General features: G+C 39.3%; 1 pseudogene; it reads left to right on the plus strand.

Annotated features, from left to right (window-relative positions):
• Positions 1-328: 328 nt before the first annotated feature.
• Positions 329-18,241, plus strand: part of LOC128053178 (hydroxyacyl-coenzyme A dehydrogenase, mitochondrial-like) — a 54,648-nt pseudogene continuing 36,735 nt past the window's right edge.

Below are 18,241 nucleotides of genomic sequence, written 5' to 3' on the forward strand. Positions count from 1 at the left end.
ATCTGTACATATGTGATTTTACACACATCATTTACAGAGAAGACATTCCAGTCAAAGTCTTAGTAATGTAATCAGTGTTTCTAATTGTGTCCTGTTACAAGTAAAACAAGTTCCTATTAAACTTATGCAAATAACTATATTACCCTGAAAATAAGAATATTCAATAATTTCTTGAATTCTAGAGGGATCAGGAAGGTGAAAAAATAAATGTTTCAATTCTGTTAACAAAATATATATGCCAAACTACTATAATTCATAGATAGATTAAGAGAAGAGGAATCATTCTCTGCCAGGTCTTGTCCCTGTTGTTGCCTTCACCATCTGCACTATGGCTTTCATAACCAGGCAATTCGTGCATTCCATGTCCTCCTCCTCCACTGCCACAGCCTCAGCAAATAAAATCCTCGTCAAGCATGTGATGGTCATCAATGGTGGGCTGATGGGCTCCAGAATTGCCCAGGTTGCTGCAGCAACTGACCACACAGTAGTGCTGGTGGACCAAATAGAGGACATCCTGGCAAAATCTAGAAAGGGTATTGAGGAAAGTCTTCAGAAAGTGGCCAAAAAGTTTGCAGAAAACCCCAAGAGTGCTGATATTTTTGTGGCAAAGACCCTGAGCAGCATATCGCCCAGCATAGATGCAGCATCCATGGTCCACAGCACAGACCTGCTGGTAGAGGCCACTGTAGAGAATCTACAGGTGACGAATGAGCTCTTCAAGAGGCTAGACAAGTTTGCTGTGGAAAACAAGTCTTTGCCAGCAACACTTCTTCATTGCAGATCACAAGCCTAGCCAACTCCACCACCAGACAGGACCAATTCACCAGGCTCCATTTCTTCAACCCAGTGCCTTTGATGAAGATTGTGGAGGTCATTAAAACACCAATGACCAGCCAGAAGACCTTTGAATCTCTGCTAGACCTCAGCAAAGCCCTGGGAAAGCATCCTGTTGCTTGCAACAGAATAAAATACTTAGGAATATATTTACCTAAAGAAACAAAAGACCTATATATAGAAAACTATAAAACACTGATGAAAGAATCAAAGATGACACAAATAGATGGAGAAAATACCATGTTCATGGATTGGAAGAATCAATATAGTGAAAATGAGTATACTACCCAAAGCAATCTATAGATTCAATGCGATTCCTATCAAGCTACCAACGGTATTTTTCACAGAGCTAGAACAAATAATTTCACAACTTGTATAGAAATATAGAAAACATCTAAAAGCCAAAGCAATCTTGAGGAAGAAGAATGGAACTGGAGGAATCAACCTGACTGACTTCAGACTATATTACAAAGCAACAGTCATCAAGACAGTATGGTACTGGCACAAAGACAAAAATATAGATCAAGCGAACAAAATAGAAAGCCCAGAGATATATCCATGCACCCATGGACACCTTATCTTTGAAAAGGAAGGCAAGAATATACAATGGAGAAAAGACAATCTCTTTAACAAGTGGTGCTGGGAAAACTGGTCAACCAACTGTAAAAGAATGAAACTAGAACACTTTCTAACACCATACACAAAAATAAACTCAAAATGGATTAAAGATTAAACATAAGATCAGAAACTATAAAACTCCTAGAGGAAAACATAGGCAAGGCACTCTCTGACATAAATCACAGCAGTATCCTCTATGACCCACCTCCCAAAGTAAAGGAAATAAAAGCAAAAATAAACAAATGGGGCCTAATTAAACCTAAAAGCTTTTGCACAACGAAGGAAACTATAAGCAAGGTGAAAAGACAGCCTTCGGAATGGGAGAAAATAATAGCAAATGAAGCAACTGACAAAGAATTAATCTCAAAAATATACAAGCAGCTCATGCAGCTCAATACCAGAAAAAGAAATGATCCAATCAAAAAATGGGCCAAAGAACTAAACAGACATTTCTCCAAAGAGGACATGCAGATGGCTAACAAACACATGAAAAGATGCTCAGCATCACTCATTATCAGAGAAATGCAAATCAAAACCACAATAAGGTACCATCTCACGCTGATCAGAATGGCAAAGTCTACAAACAGTAAATACTGGAGAGGGTGTGGAGAAAAGGGAACCCTCTTACACTGTTGGTGGGAATGCAAACTAGTACAGCCACTATGGAGAACAGTGTGGAGATTCCTTAAAAAATTGGAACTCAAAGCCATACAACCCAGCAATCCCACTGCTGGGCATACACACTGAGGAAACCAGAATTGAAAGAGACATGTGTACCCCAATGTTCACCGTAGCACGATTTACAATAGCAGGACATGTAAGCAACCTAGATGTCCATTGGAAGGCAAATGGAAAAGAAAGCTGTGGTACATAGACACAATAGAATATTCAGTTCAGTTCAGTTCAGTCACTCAGTCGTGTCTGACTCTTTGCGACCCCATAAATCGCAGCACACCAGGCTTCCCTGTCCATCACCAACTCCTGGAGTTCACTCAGACTCACATCCATCAAGTCAGTGATGACTTCCAGCCATCTCATCCTCTGTCGTCCCCTTCTCCTCCTGCCCCCAATTCCTCCCAGCATCACAGTCTCTTCCAATGAGTCAACTCTTCGCATGAGGTGGCCAAAGTACTGGAGTTTCAGCTTGAGCATCATTCCCTCCAAAGAAATCCCAGGGCTGATCTCCTTCAGAATAGACTGGTTGGATCTCCTTGCAGTCCAAGGGACTCTCAAGAGTCTTCTCCAACACCACAGTTCAAAAGCATCAATTCTTTGGTGCTCAGCCTTCTTCACAGTCCAACTCTCACATCCATACATGACCACAGGAAAAACCATAGCCTTGACTAGACTGACCTTAGTCAGCAAAGTAATGTCTCTGCTTTTGAATATGCTATCTAGGTTAGTCACAAGTTTTCTTCCAAGGAGTAAGTGCCCTTTAATTTCATGGCTGCAGTCACCATCTGCATTGATTTTGGAGCCCAAAAAAATAAAGTCTGACACTGTCTCCACTGTTTCCCCATTTATTTGCCATGAAGTGATGGGATCAGATGCTATGATCTTCATTTTCTGAATGTTGAGCTTTAAGCCAACTTTTTCACTCTCCTCTTTCACTTTCATGAAGAGGCTTTTGAGTTCCTCTTCATTTTCTGCCATAATGGTGGTGTCATCTGCATATCTGAGGTTGTTGATATTTCTTCTGGCAATCTTGATTCCAGCTTGTGTTTCTTTCAGTCCAACGTTTCTCATGATGTACTCTGCATAGAAGTTAAATAAGCAGGGTGAAAGTATACAGCCTTGATGTACTCCTTTTCATATTTGGAACCAGTCTGTTGTTCCATGTCCAGTTCTAACTGCTGCTTCCTGACCTGCATACAGATTTCTCAAGAGGCAGGTCAGGTGGTCTGGTATTCCCATCTCTTTCAGAATTTTCCACAGTTTCTTGTGATCCACACAGTCAAAGGCTTTGGCATAGTCAATAAAGCAGAAATAGGTGTTTGTCTGGAACTCTCTTGCTTTTTCCTTGATCCAGGGGATGTTGGCAATTTGATCTCTGGTTCCTCTGCCTTTTCTAAAACCAGCTTGAACATCAGGAAGTTCACGGTTCACATATTGCTGATGCCTGGCTTGGAGAATTTTGAGCATTACTTTACTAGCATGTGAGATGAGTGCAATTGTGTGGTAGTTTGAGCATTCTTTGGCATTGTCTTTCTTTGGGATTGGAATGAAAACTGACTTTTTCCAGTCCTGTGGCCACTGCTGAGTTTTCCAAATTTGCTGTCATATTGAGTGCAGCACTTTCATAGCATCATCTTTCAGGATTTGAAATAGCTCAACTGGAATGCCATCACCTCCACTAGCTTTGTTCGTAGTGATGCTTTCTAAGGCCCACTGGACTTCACATTCCAGGATGTCTGGCTCTAGATGAGTGATCACACCATAGTGATTATTCGGGTCGTGAAGATCTTCTGTGTATTCTTGCCACCTCTTCTTAATTTCTTCTGCTTCTGTTAGGTCCGTACCATTTCTGTCCTTTATCGAGCCCATCTTTGCATGAAATGTTCCCTAATAGTATGTCTAATGTTCTTGAAGAGATCTATAGTCTTTCCCATTCTGTTGTTTTCCTCTATTTCCTTGCATTGATCACTGAAGAAGGCTTTCTTATCTCTTCTTGCTATTCTTTGGAACTCTGCATTCAGATGCTTATATCTTTCCTTTTCTCCTTTGCTTTGCGGTTCTCTTCTTTTCACAGCTATTTGTAAGCCCTCCCCAGACAGCCATTTTGCTTTTCTGCATTTCTTTTCCTTGGGGATGGTCTTGATCCCTGTCTCCTGTACAATGTCACAAACCTCATTCCATAGTTCATCAGGCACTCTATCTATCAGATCTAGGCCCTTAAATCTATTTCTCACTTCCACTGTATAATCATAAGGGATTTGATTTAGGTCATACCTGAATGGTCTAGCGGTTTTCCCTGCTTTCTTCAATTTAAATCTGAAATGGGTAATAAGGAGCTCATGATCTGAGCCACAATCAGCTCCTGGTCTTGTTTTTGTTCACTGCATAGAGCTTCTCCATCTTTGGCTGCAAAGAATATAATCAATCTGATTTTGGTGTTGACCATCTGGTGATGTCCATGTGTAGAGTCTTCTCTTGTGTTGTTGGAAGAGGGTGTTTGCTATGACCAGTGCATTTTCTTCGCAAAACTCTATTAGTCTTTGCCCTGCTTCATTCCACATTCCAAGGCCAAATTTGCCTGTTACTCAAGGTGTTTCTTGACTTCCTACTTTTGCTTTCCAGTCCTCTATAATGAAAAGGACATCTTTTTTGGGTGTTAGTTCTAAAAGGTCTTGTAGATATACACAATGGAATATTACTCAGCGATTAAAAAGAACACATTTGAATCAGTACTAATGAGGTGAATGAAACTGGAGCCTATTATACAGAGTGAAGTAAGTCAGAAAGAAAAACATCAATATAGTATATTAACACATATATATGGATTTAGAAAGATGGTAACAATGACCCTATATGCGAGACAGCTAAAGAGACACAGATATAAAGAAGACTTTTGGACTCTGTGGGACAAGGCAAGGGTGGGATGATTTGAGAGAATAGCATTGAAATATGTATATTACCATATGTGAAACAGATCACCAGTCCAAGTTTGATACATGAAATAGGGCACTCAAAGCCAGTGCACTGGGACCACCCTGAGGGATGGGATGGGGAGGGAGGTGGGAAGGGGGTTCAGGATGGGGGACGCATGTACACCCATGGCTGATTCATGTCAGTGTATGGCAAAAACCACTACAATATTGTAAAGCAATTAGCCTCCAATTAAAATAAATAAATAAATTTTAAAAAATATAGAGGAGGGATCAGGTTGGGAAAAAAAAATAAATGTTTCAATTCTGTTAACAAAAGTATATATGCCAAACTACTATAATTCATAGATAGATTAAGAGAAAAGAGGAAAAGATTTCCTTAAACTTAGAAAGCCAAAACATTAAAGAAACAGCAATATTTCTAACAAAAACTCATGAAAACTTACAATCATCCTTATCTGTTCAGTCAATCCATGGTTATTAATTCTTGTGCTTGAATCTAGTTTTTCCTATAAGGTTCTAGAAATTATTACCCAGTTCAGCGATATGATCATAAAGTTATCAGAAATCTGTATTCTAGGATATTTAGCAGAGTCCTTTCAGTAAATCTCTCTGAAAACAAAGTCTTCTATAAAAGCATGAAAATAAAACAATAACTGTCTACAAAACACTTTGAAAAAAACAGCAATGTTTAAACATATGATGACAGTTTGATATAAAACTATAGTTATTTCTGTAGCATACAACAGTTTAAAATAACAATTGACCAATGAGAGTATTGACCAATTTCTATGAACTGCAATTTCTGGAGTATCTATATTAGTAACATATATCTGTACACATATAACCTGAGGTTTATCATCACTTCTTATTTGATAATGCCTCTTTGGTAAATTATTAACATACCAAATAAACCTAATCAGTTCAATATCTGTCTTGCACAAGGTAAGACACAAAACCTTTGAGATTCCTCAGGGACCCCCCAGGAATTCTCAAAGTTAGTTTATTGTCAAAAAAAGATTCCATTTAGAATATGATTTAGGGAAGTTGTCAAAATGGTAAAAGGCTTTTATATTTGATTATGTAAAACCACAGGTAATTATGAAATAAGACTCAATTATTTATTTAACCAAAATGACAGTGCTGCTGCTGCTGCTGCTACGTTGCTTCAGTCATATCTGACTCTGTGCGACCCCATAGACGGCAGCCCACCAGACTCCCCCGTCCCTGGGATTCTCCAGGCAAGAACACTGGAGTGGGTTGCCATTTCCTTCTCCAGTGCATGAAAGTGAAAAGTGAAAGTGAAGTCACTCAGTTGTGCCCAACTCTTAGCGAACCCATGGACTGCAGCCTACCAAGCTCCTCCATCCACAGGATTTTCCAGGCAATAGTACTGGAGTGGGGTGCCATTGCCTTCTCCAAAAGTGACAGTAGAAGATCTTAAAGGCAAATACAGAAGGTTATATGGTTGTTTAAAAAAAATTTTTTTCTCTTAATATTGAGAAAACTCAGTTCTCCCAAGTAATCTAAGTCTTGATAAAGACGGTATGAAGCCTAGAAAAGTTATTTTGGTAAGACATTCAAAATCTATGCTTTTCAAGCAGACTACTCAAAGGGTAAAGAAAAACCCTTTCAGAATCACTGTCAAGAGCAGACCAATAGTCCAAATAAACTATTCTTTTAACATAGAGACAACCAAATTCTAATTTTGTATCAGGATATTTTTATATTAAGACTCACTCTTAAAATACTTAAACAAATCTAACCCAATCTTAGCCATCTTGACCATTCATAAAATTTCTTTTCCAAGACTCCTTTTCCATAAATCTTCTATAACCTTTTTATATTTATTCAGGTTATTGTCCTATATTTTTTCCTCCTTCTTAATCTGGAACAACCAGTCATCCTACTTAGGGCAAAACGATTTTTTACCTTAACAACAACATGCCGTTTATACCTTGGCTTATCCAAAAAAATGTGTTCTACTTTTCTTATGTATTTTTCAAACACAGTTACTTCCTTTTATCCTTTTTATTTCTAGAAGTTTTAATTATATGTATTGATTATAATTCTTGGCTGTCAGAAACAAAAAAATCTTAAATTCCTCTAACAAAATACCAAAAGTAGATTAACTTTTATTCAGTAATTAATGCTTCAGTATTTTATTTTTTTGGAAACAATCTAGATACCCAATGAATATGCTTTATTTAACTTAATATAACTTTAATGTTTCAAGTTACCAAAAAGATTTTGGAAACTGTTTTTATGTAAAGATACCATAAAACATAATTATTATTGTAAAGTTTTTAAATGAATGTTTATTTTATTTACTCTTATTTAAATTCTTATTCTTAACAATTACATTTGGGTTACTCATAAAAATTTCATGAGACAGTAAACCACCATCATCATAAGTAATTTTTCTTGCTGACAAACTTTATAACACATAACATGAGCTTATCTGACTTTTGGGAAATCCAAGTAGAACAAAAGTTTCATGTCTGCATTATATTTAATCTTGATAACTCTGAAGACATGCCTATTTTAATTAAAGCAACACCTAAACCAGTTTTTATTTGCTAAAGATTATTCCAAATCATGAGAACTTGAAAGTCATTTGAGTTATTTTCTATAATTCAGAGGGAATACTTAATTTATATACATGTTTATTTTTCCTTAAGCCAATTAAATAGAGCTCTTTTACAAATTTTGGAAACACTATCAACGGGTAGAAAAATCACATCTATAACATACGTATATAGACATACATAAACATATAGACAGACTCAAACAGAGATCCTACAGATTTCATTTTAAAATTTTAGTCATGAGACAAGTACAATAATGCAAAACTCACTAGTTTATAAAAGAACAGTTGGATCTGAATTATGTTTCAAGAAGATGAAAATAATTTGAAGTTTCCTGCTCAAAAGGCTTAAGCTTTCTACTAATATTTGCGGAGAAGACTTTTAACAATTTTATTCACCTAGTTTCCAGATAGCTTCCTTTTTCCTTCTGATAAGAATTACCCCCACAGAAGTTTGCATTTCAAAGAGATGGCTCTTGGTTCTTAGAGAAGACCTGGTAGAACATTTACACCTCAAAGGCACAGAGAAAGGATGTAAGTTCCTCCAAAAGGACTTTTGTTTCCTAAGTCAAGACCTTTTTTACAATATCTGCAGACCTTTGAGATGAATAGGGGATGTTTGGGGATTGGTAAAAAGGATAGGTGAGCTTTGAACTGCTCCTAGAGCTACAATTCTGTTCTTCTATAGTTAGTCCATTTGTAAGGCAAGTACTGCTGCTGCTACTGCTGCTGAGCCGCTTCCGTCACGTCCCACTCTGTGCGACCCCAGAGACGGCAGCCCACCAGGCTCCCCCGTCCCTGGGATTCTCCAGGCAAGAACACTGGAGTGGGTTGCCATTTCCTTCTCCAATGCATGAAAGTGAAAAGTGAAAGTGAAGTCGCTCAGTTGTGTCCGACTCTTCGCGACCCCATGGACTGCAGCCCACCAGGCTCCTCCATCCATGGGATTTTCCAGGCAAGAGTACTGGAGTGGGAAGGCAAGTACAGTTGTTTATAATTCCTCAGAGAATTGAGTTGCAACCTGGATGATATCAAGGAATTGTCCCACCCAAGGAACTATATTATCTTCAATTTGCTTATATATAACGTAAAAGAATTCCATCTAAGATGGAAATCAAAAGATTTCTGTGTTCTAGATTTAGAGTTCTGTGTCTTTGGAATGCTTCAGTAAATTGTTTCACAATGGCTTCAAAAGTAAATTCTTCTTCAGTGGTTTTGTTTTGTTTTCCCCTTGTGGGCATGTAATTTCTTTCTAAGTTAGGGGGAAAGGCCTTTAAAATTTTTCTATCAAACTTTGAATATCAGTTTCCAGTTTGCCCAACTTCTGCCCATAGAATTCATGTTTAAAAAAGCTTTCAAATATGTTTTTACCAGGTTCTACTTGGGACAAACAGTAAATATTCCTGGCAGTATTGAACTTTTTTCTTTTTTTAAAAAAAAAAAGGTATATATTTATTAAGTGACCCAAAACCAAACCAAGTAAGGCTTATCCATGGATACAAGAGGCATTACCTAAGAGGGTGCAAAAGATGCAGCCTCCCCAAGATCCAGAACCACTGCTAAAGAGAACCAAAAGGAGGCATGATTTAGCCATTTCCCATGAGATGCGCAACAGTTCACAGGGTACTAACCACAAATAGCAGAAAGCCAAGTTCTAAGGACACCAAACAATACAAAGAAGAAAAAATAGCCCTCCTTGGGAGGGAAAGAACCTATAACCAAAAGATACTCCAAAAACAAGTGTCAGGAGTCTGAATTTGAAAAGGACAACATGAAATTTTACCTTCCTCTCTCAACCAGGCCCTATAGACAGAGATTTGAAACAGCCGACTTTCATAAAAGCTCTTACCCTTCACCAGCTTCTGCCAGTTTTCCTCGGATTCCATCTGCAAGCTCCAGACCAAGTGGGATGTCTCAGCAGGTCCCATCTTGGTCACCAGAAACTGTAGAGGAGAAAAAAACATTTTTCTCTTTACCCTTTACATTGAATTCTTGGCTAAGATCCCTGTTTCTCTAGGGCATCAAGTAAATTGATAAGCTTATCTAGGTTAAAAGTTTCCTACTGTGGCTACTGTAATTAAGATTATCTTCAGTAAGTTTAATCTACTTGTTCAAACACAAGTGGAGCCATAATTTTTATACAGATAGTTAGCCAGAGTCCCAGGTGGAGGAGTCTCAGAGACTTTGTACTCATAGGAACCCATATTCTCTCTCTCTTTTTTTTTTTGCCCCCCTTGAAACAAAGTTTTGATTACCTGAGGCCTAACACTGGACCAAGTACATTTTAAGTTAGATGCAGCTCAATCTTGGATGCTGTTCAGAAAAAGAAGTGTGCATATAAAGTCTGAGAGCTCAAAATCTGTGGGGCTCAGTGAAACCAATGACTCTGTGGGACCCTCCTAGGCACAAACCCTTTCTGTGTCCTCCATTTCTTATTTTCAGGGAAAAGATTTCAGCCTTCTTCCCTGAGCTCCAAAGGGCAGATTCAAAAGGCTGCTCATCAAGGAATGGAGTGAATGCAGGAACAAGGGAAGAGCAGCCAAGAAATAAAAGTGCAGCCTTGAGACAGGGTCCTGGTTTCTCTTCAAGGAATATATACAACTATATCTTTGAGTTCTTCTGTTGGAACGAAGGCCCCCATCCAGGTCAAGGATGGTGACTTCAGGCTGAATGCAAGATTCTTGGAGCACAACCCTGTTAGCTCACCTCCAACCAATGAGAAGAAAGTCACACACCTTATAGCCCTCTCCCCAAATTTTGCCTGTAAAAACTTCTCCCCCCCAGAAAAGGGAACCCTCTTGCACTGTTGGTGGGAATGTAAATTGATACAGCCACTATGGAAGACAATATGGAGATTCCTTAAAAAAACTAGGAATAAAACTAACATATGACCCAACAATCCCACTGCTGAGCCTATACCCTGAGGAAACCATAATTGAAAAAGACACATGTACCACAATGTTCATTGCAACTCTAGGACATGGAAGCAACCTAGATGTCCACTGATAGAAGTATGGATAAAGAAACTGTGGTACATATATACAATGGAATATTATTTGGCCATGAAAAGCAATGAATTTGAGTCAGTGCTAATGAGGTGGATGAACCTAGATCCTATTATACAAAATGAAGTAAGTCAGAAAGAGAAAAACAAATATCATATATTAAGGCATATACATGGAATCTAGAAAGATGGTACTGATGAACCCATTTGCAGTGCAATAATGGAGACGCAGACATAGAGAACAGAGTTATGGAAATGGGGTGGGGTGTGGGGAAGAAAGAGTGAGACAGATGGAGAGAGTAGAGTAGAAATGTATACACTACCATATGTAAAAATAGCGAGCCAGTGGGAATTTGCTGTATGACTCAGGGAACTCAAACTGGGGCTCTGTAACCATCTAGAGGCAGAGTGGGATGGAGTAGGAGGTGGGAGGGAGGTTCAAGAGGAAAGAGACATATGTATACCTATTGACTCATGGCTGATTCATGTTGATATACAGCAGAAACCAACACAATATTATAAAGCAATTATCCTTCAAAAATAAATAAATAAATGATTTTTTTTAAAAACTTCTCCAAACTCACTGGGGAGTTGAGAAGTTTTGAGCACAAGCCACCCATTCTCCTTTCACGGCTCTGCAATAAACCTTTCCCTGCTCCAAATTCTAACATTTGGTTTCTTTGGTCTCACTGCGCATCAGGCACAAACCTGTGTTGAGCGCAGGGACTTTCTTATGCCTGCTCTATGCTTGTTGCTGCTGGAGGCCATCAGGGCTCTCCACTTACGGCACCAGAACAATGAAAAGATGAACTAAAGCATACTAAACATTTTAAGGGTTTACTTAAGCAAAAACCTATTTAAATCAGGTGATGCCAAATGCGAAGTGCTTAGGAATATTCCATCAATAAGAGCAAGGGTATAGACTTATAGAGAAAGAGCAGAAGCTAAGCCATGAAATTACTTGATGAGACAATGGTTAAGCCTTTGCCTCATTTGGAAAAAGGTTAGTTGGTTGTTTGTAACTGGTAGTTCTTAGGTGTTGATTTCTTAACCTTGAGGCATTTATAGGCTTAGGTTTTGGTTTGCTTATGTAGGCTGCTAAGGCATCGAGACCAACTCAGCTTAATGGCTTTCTTGTTTAATTAAGCTAACAATATATTCCACTTACAAGTTCTTTATCAGATATGTGGTTTGCAAATATTTTCTTCCAGTCTGTGACTTTTATTTTCCTACTCTTATGAAGGAGTCAAAGTTTTTTATTTTGGTAAAATGCAGTGTTTTAATGGATCATGCTTTTAGTGATATATCTCAGCAATCTTTGTCTAACCCCAAGATCATAAAGATTTCTTATAGAAGTTTTATAGTTTTAGGTTTCTATTGGTATGACTTCAAGTTCATTAATCTTAGTTTATTACCACTGCCATGTCAAACTATTATATGTATAATGTCAGGGTAAAATAACAATAGATTCAGGAATGCAAGGAATCAGAAGTTTTACTTCCCATGCATCTGTGTTTAAGATGCTATCATAGGACATGGAATCCTGGGGAAAGGAGCCAACACACAGTAAAAATAACAAAAAGTCCTAGATTAAGCCTTGTTCAAAAGACCTAGCCTAGATCAGAGCAAGAAGAAAGAGTGAGAAGGAAGGTTTCCAGAAGAATGGGGGAATAAGAGAGTAGAAGGATGCTAAAAGATTATTGGACATACTGGATTATTTGAAAAATATTATAGTTATACGTTGGATAAGTTTTTATATCAAAGGAGAAAAGTTTATAAAGAACATAAAGAAAGAAAATTTTAAAACTGAGCAATAATTAACTGCACAAAAAAGCAAAATTTTGTACAAGAAAGGAAGTCTAATAATACTGTGACATATATTTTGACAATGAAAAATATTTACTTACTTGTAATAATATACAAACTGTCAGGTAATTAACCAAAAAATGTACTATAGCTCAATTTGGAGAATGGGTAAGTTGGGAAAGGAATTCTAGGGAGATAAATCCTTAGATATCACCAGAGAACATTAAGAAATAGTGTCTAAAATTTTAAAAACCAACAAAGTAAGTGTACTTCTTAGAAGTACAGATGTAAATGCCCGAAGTTAACAGCCGAAGTATCTGAACTGATTGCTTCCGGGCTATGGGACGGCAGGGAGGAGGTTTCTGTGGAAGGCTGGAGCTAAGGAACTCTCTCAGAGAGTGAAGAAAGAAAACCAAAGACTGGAAGGTGCTTTATTTTTTCAATGATGTACATATATTACTTTGTTTTCAAAAATTCATTTTTTAAAAGAGTGGTTAATTCAAGCATTTACTTTTCAACTGCTTGCCACTGAGTCTTATAAAAGAGCCTTTGGCTAAAGGAGATCAACAGGGCAATATGGCCACCCAGGGTGAAGCCACTTCCACAGTGTTCACCTCTTCCTTCAACTTGTGGGAACATCTCATCTTCCATTTCCTCTTCTGGCCCTCTTGGACTTCTATTCCCATCTCTGCAATCTTCCCCACCCTAAAGGAGTCCCTGAGAGGCCACTCGGCTCTAAAATTGGAACAAATCACTGCCTTCAAAGGGCAAGTTATGCTTCTGACAGGGTGAACTGCACGAGCGCAGGGTGTGGAAGTTGTGGATTATACTCAAAATGCAGCCAGTTTATTGGAAGTGGTGACATCCCAGGAGATGCAGTTCTGCTGCGGGCAGATGCAGTTCTCTTAGGGCTGCTGGGTGATGGGAACTTCACTATGGTCTTGTCTGGCTACTCTGTTCAGGCGGGGTGGGTGTGGGGGGTGGTTGGGAAAAACAGCCCAGTTCAGACAATGCAGCAGCTGCCTTGACTAAGAATAGAATCCCATGTTTGATTTGAATTAGCCATTTGAAACAAGAGCAAAACAGCTCTGAAAGTACTACCATCTGTTTTCCTTTAAGGCTGGGTCATAAATAACAAGATGAAAATATATTTCCTGTTCTGGATTTGTGACCTGAACTGCCTTCTGCTGTGTTGTCACTGACCGCTTCTGCTATCCACGCATATGACATTCAACAGGCAGCTGTTGGCTGTTGGCTGTAAGGTGGTTAGGATTTGTTGGTTTGTTTTTCAGTGTCTATATATGAAGACCTCCTTTATTTCACCCCTCACTTTTTAAATAAGGAAATATAAATAAATTATCCTCTGTATATTTTTTAAAAAGCAATTCATACCAAATAGCCATGTGACCAAACTGCTGCCATTGCCAAGCACAACACTTTTGCTGAAGATTCCTGCCTGGTGGAAGGGTATCTTCCAGGTCAAGGTCAAAGTGAACCAGGAAGTAAGGGAGAAGACAGGGAACTCTTTTTGCATCTAGAACTCACGAGCATTGACCTGCCAATCCCAGTAATATGAGGATGCAGAGAACAGAGAAACATCAAGACAGAGAGAAAAAGAGGATTCAAAAAAAAAAACAAACAAACAAGAATATTTCTTCTTTCCATGCAGATCATCACATAGTATTTGTATCCTTCTTAGCTGGGATTTCCAGTAATTATAAACTGTGATCTACCAGCTCTTTCTCCAGTTATCTTTTTAATTTTCATACACACACACACAAAAAAACCTACCTCTTGATTTTGTTTCTTTGATAATTCAAAGGAAAAGCCCATGAAGGCTGGCAGGCCATCCCATTTATGTGCTCATCCTGGTGAGCTGCCAATATATTCTGGGAGGCATTTCAAATGACAGACACGCAAATATGAAATGTACCATAAAGGGCTGTGGTTTCTGCAAGTCTTAGATCGGCCAGCTGTGAAAGAAACTGTACCTAACAGTGAATATCTCCACATGTTTAAATGTCCTTTTTAAATGATTTCGAAGCAAAAGACTTTTTAGAAGACATAGAGCAACAGAAATGTTAGAGGGCATATCCCTGAGCTAACAAAGGCACTGAATTGGAGACCTGGTATAAATGCTGGGTGCCCTTGATGAAGCCAGACACTTGGCAGTGATGCATCCAAGCACAGCAGTCATCACACCATCATCAGCTGAGACTTCATAATAGAAAGACAAGGTTGGGAAACCCAGTCATCTGATGCTTAGACTAACCCCAAACCTGATGGGCTTTCCTGCTGCAGACATGGCCCATCCAGACCATTCTGGACCATGCTGTCAGATTGAAAAGTGAAAGTGAAGTCACCTCAGTCGTGTCCGACTCTTTGCCACCCCATGGACTGTAGCCCACCAGTCTCCTCCATCCGTGGGATTCTCCAGGCAAGAATACTGGAGTGGGTTGCCATTTCCTTCTCCAGGAGATCTTCCCAACCCAGGAATCGAACCCAGGTTTCCCGCATTGCAGACAGACGCTTTACCATCTGAGCCACCAGGGAACACTCCTGAAAAAAGAAAACTTCTGAAAACAAAACAACAATTATCAACAACAACAAAACCTTCCCCTTATCTGCTGTTTTGGCCCACAAGTCCCAAGTTTCAGTCTGATCTCCCATGGGGCACCCTGCCCCAGCCACTACTCCCATACCGTTGCCCCATCTCCCTCCAGAAAGCTGCCAGTCCATCCTCCAGACAGGGTCCCACCACACTTTTCCCACAGTCTGCTCCGCCACCCAGCCTGTGAGAACTCCATGACAGAACAAAGAGATAAAAATGCTTGAGAAACACAGCACGTTGAGTTCCTTTTGGAGAGTTATTGTGTGTTCATCATAAAAAGACCCTGAGAAACAGCGCTGTGAAAAAACTCATTTAACCTTTCTAGCCAGTGATTTGGAGAAGGCAGTGGCACCCCACTCCAATACTCTTGCCTGGAAAATCCCATGGATGGAGGAGCCTGGTAGGCTGCAGTCCATGGGGTCGGTAAGAATCGGCCACGACTGAGCAACTTCCCTTTCACTTTTCACTTTCATGCATTGGAGAAGGAAATGGCAACCCACTCCAGTGTTCTTGCCCGTGGAATCCCGGGGATGGGGGAGCCTGGTGGGCTTCCGTCTATGGGGTCGCACAGAGTCGGACACAACTGAAGCGGCTTAGCAGCAGCAGCAGCAGCCAGTGATTCCTAAATGTCTCTGCCTGTAGGACCATTTTGTGTGTGTTAGTTGCTCAGTTATGTCCGACTCTTTGCAATCCCATGGACTATATCCCGCCAGGCTCCTCTGTCCATGGAATTTTCCAGGCAAGCATACTGGAGTGGGTAGCCATTCTCTCCTCCAGCGGATCTCCCCGACCCAGGGATCGAAACTGGGTCTCCTGCATTGCAAGCAGATGCTTTACCATCTGAGTCACCAGGGAAGCCCCAGGATCATTTTACTCCTAACAAAAGAGGGATTATTTTAGAAACCACTCAGGAAAACATGAACTCAAACTCCGTTTCTTTCAGAAAATAACTTCTGAATACTCCATCCCATTGCCCTCACCCCTCTGAACCTAGTAAAATTATTGTTTGCACCTCTAGTTTCATATATTTGTAATGGCTGGTTATGTATGGATGTCAAAATAATATTAATCATAACCATAATAGATACCATTTAAGAAGAACCCTTTACTTTCCAGCTATCATACCAGGTACTTTGCAGATATAACCTTAGTTTATTCAGCTCTAACAACCCTGGAGGTAGGTGCCATTATCCCCATTTTACCAATAAGGAAACCAAAGCTCAGAAAGTTCAAAGTCTGGGTCACACAGCTAGCAAGCCAGTTCTGGGTCTTGGTGTAATCCATACACCAAGCTCTCTTTTAGCATTCTATGCATTCAACTAGATGGGTCATCCTTAAGAATCGGAGACTGCCTTGCTTTTCTGAGTATCAGGCATTTGGTAACTTCTCAGCATACATGTCCATTAATAAGATCCGCAATAAAACAACAGACTACTCAGATTTATGAGCTTTGTAGATTCAATGTATATTACCCTATTTCCTCTACTGCTCTTTTGAAAAAATCTTTTAAATGTTTATTGAAGAAAATCCTGTATCTCCTAAGATAAATTCTTATTCTGGAATGAACTACCTAATTCTTAAAGATGTTTGAAGCCATTACAACTTACTGGCATTCTTAGTAAGGGATAGACATCTTTTAAAAAAAAAAAAACAAAAACAACTTTGAGCATCCTGCCATAGGCTGGTACCCCATAATGGGGCATGCTCAGGACACTCAGTATAGACTAGGAGATGATGACTGCTAGCCTCCTTCCTCTCTGATATGGAGTGGAATCATAATTGGGTTAAATGCCTCAGTTATGGAGTTGGAGTCCTGGATGGCACAGAATGGTGACCAAAAGCCAGATACCAGCACCAGACTGCCTGGGTGGAAATCCTAGCTCTTATACACTGTGACTTTGCACAAGTTACTACACTTCTTTCTTGGCTTTCCCCACAGGTAACACGGGCAGAGCAATGGTGTGAGTAGTACGTAAGGTAATATGTGCCAGGTACTCCCAAAGAATGTTTGCCATGCAGGAAACAACGGTGGTTGGATATTTTTACTCTATTCACAAGCTAACAGGAGCTCTTGGTTGATCAATCCCATAACCATTTTTACAAAAAAAAAAAACAAACAATATTAAGCTAAATAATATTGAATATTTCTACATGTCAGATATATTCTAAGTGCTTGCTATCAATAGATATCCTCTCATTCAGTCCTCTTCACAACCTCTAGGTAATCATTATTTTCGTTTTCATTCTACAGATGGGAACTGAAGGCCAGTGGTTAAATAACTTGCCCAAGGCCATTTCATAAGTGATGGTGCTGGACTGAAATCAAGCTCTGACTTGGTGCAAAGTCCACACTGCTCATCACCATTTTGTATGTCAACATATACGTATACATACAAGGTCATCAGTTATAACAAAGCTATTGTGATGGTGCCTTTGGCCGTGCCCTTCTCTGGGCTGCTAAGCTCACCTTGTATTGTCCCCACCAACCCAGAACCTACTCCTCAGTGAGTGAGACTCCTCCTGAGCACCTTCCTGGACACCTGCCTCTCATGTCTGAGCCACATTTAGCATCCCTGGACTCAAACACCCCATCAAGCTCTTAACTGGTTTCATGTCTCTCCAATTCCATGTTGCAACCAAGAGGGAAAAATATCAATACATTTCATATTTCTATGTCACACAATCCTCAACAAATATTCATGGACTGATGAGCTCATTACTTAATATATTGAGTTTTAGCTTCCATTTGGGTTTAAGACATTGTCAGTGACAATATTTGGGAGAAATAGTCTTCCTTATCATTTTTGGAAAGACCAGTATAATAAGACCAAGTTGTTACACTTGTGGTTCATCTCTACCACGAGTATAACACCACCATAGTCCTTTCTCTACATTAAATCTTCCTGCCTGTTTTGTTAGGAGGTGTTATATTAAGAACAATGTGTCCTTCATATTCACTTTTTGTCCAGTTTAGTTTCATTTCAGCATATAAAACTACATCTTATATCATTGGTAAAAGAAAAAGAACAAAGTTATAGCAGTGTTATTTTTAAAGATAAAGAAAAAATGAGGATTTAAGGATAGGACTTCAAAGTTAATTTACCAAAATCCAACTACATCCTTGACCTGTACAGACCCCAATAAGGCATTAATTACAAAAGGATTAACACTTTTCT

This window comes from Budorcas taxicolor, chromosome 9 (genome assembly GCF_023091745.1).
Source record: "Budorcas taxicolor isolate Tak-1 chromosome 9, Takin1.1, whole genome shotgun sequence".
Taxonomy (NCBI): Eukaryota; Metazoa; Chordata; class Mammalia; order Artiodactyla; family Bovidae; genus Budorcas; species Budorcas taxicolor.